Source organism: Plectropomus leopardus, chromosome 14 (genome assembly GCF_008729295.1).
Source record: "Plectropomus leopardus isolate mb chromosome 14, YSFRI_Pleo_2.0, whole genome shotgun sequence".
NCBI lineage: Eukaryota > Metazoa > Chordata > Actinopteri > Perciformes > Serranidae > Plectropomus > Plectropomus leopardus.
The window spans coordinates 9994355-9996056 of record NC_056476.1 but is presented as its reverse complement, the minus strand read 5'-3'; positions in this window follow the sequence as shown (position 1 = coordinate 9996056).

Sequence of the window (1702 nt, the reverse complement as noted above, 5' to 3'; positions counted from 1 at the left end):
ACTGGAGGAGAAATCCCAAATTTCTTTAAAGTTTCTCTTTCTCTGCAGTTGGGTAATCAAATCCAAGCAATGAAAGAAATCACGTGGTTCACCTGTCGGGAAGGCATGGAGCCACCTATCAAATGGTATGACAGTGTGTTACCAGCAGAGGCACAGGTGTAGATTTCGGGTTACGGGGATACGTCCTCCTTTAATATTTGGAACAAACAAATAGATCCAAATTGGTGCATAAAAATCAGTGGTGGAAGATGTATTAAGATACTTAACATAATACTCTGTTACAAGTCCTGCATTGAAAATGGTACATAAGTAAAAGTAAGTAGGCCTAAGAATACTCAGGTAAATCTACTTTAAAGTATGAAAAGTAAAAGTATACAGATAGATAAATCTCCAAAAAAAAAGTAAAAAATAAATGAAGAAAAGTAAAGAACACACACACACATACAAACTAAATTATGAAATAACACCCCAAACTTCAAAAATAAAAAAAAAGATATAATACCCCCAAATCAAAATTATATAACAAAAAAGGGAAAAAACCCAGAAAAACTAAAATGAAAATAATAACCCCCAAAACCCCCTCAAAATTATTTAAAAAGAAAAAGAAAAATACTTTTCCAAATAGCTGGCACAGAAGATGTTTTAACATGTCACAGCAGGAAATGCACAAATGTAAATAATAAAATAAATGGTGGCTGAATTCCATTTAGCTGCCTTAGTTTCAGAGTCCTGGTATTGTGTGTGTTGGCTCATTGTCCCACTGTCATGGCTTGTCAGAGACACTTAAACAGAGCAGAGCCATTGTTGACAATATTAGTAACATCTGTGTTTTTCCTACAAGTCAAAATGTCCACTGTGAAAAACGGTTAGAACCATACTGAATAAACTTGACCGTCTAAAGGATATAAAAGTAATTCACTTGACCGACACCACAAGGTATTTAGGATGAATAAATATGAATAAATTGCAAATCCAAACTTTCACACACAGCATGTTCAGTTTTCATGAAATGGTGGTTCATGCACTGACTGCAAGTGTTTAAATGCTCAAGCAAACCGTACAAACCAAAAAGACCTTCGATTCTAAAGTAATCACAGTCACAAACACTGCCACAGAGACGGTTTATTGTGAGATTAAATTCCAATCAGCAGCTTTTTAGTCACAAAACAGGACTGAATCTGAGGTACGAGAATTTTCAAAGTAATATGAGATAGTGGAAAGAACTCTCAAGAGTCCAACTACAAGTACGTAACAGACACACTATGTAATATGTTGAGAAGAAGAGTCTAGACAGACTGCATAAACACAGAGAAACAGCTGCCACAGGGAGAGACTGACCAGCAGTGGTGTGATGAATATAAAGTTTACAGATGAGAGACGCTGTTAACTGGCTCACGTTATAGGTTGTCTTTGTTTGCGGTGTTACGTTAGTCACTTCAAAGAGTCCTCTTTTTTGAATGAAAAGTTGTTTTTTTGTGAAAATTCATAATCCCACATTACAACTAAAAAAAAAAAAAACCCAAACCTTTCAGAAACATCTTAAAGGTCCAGTGTGTTGGACAGTTTGTTATATTTAATATAATATTTATAACTATGTTTACAGCTGAAAAAAGAACTGTGTTTTTGTTTCCTTAGAATTAGCAGTTTTTTTCTACTTACAGAGCAGGTCCTCTTCCACGGAGTCTGCCATGTTTCTACAGTA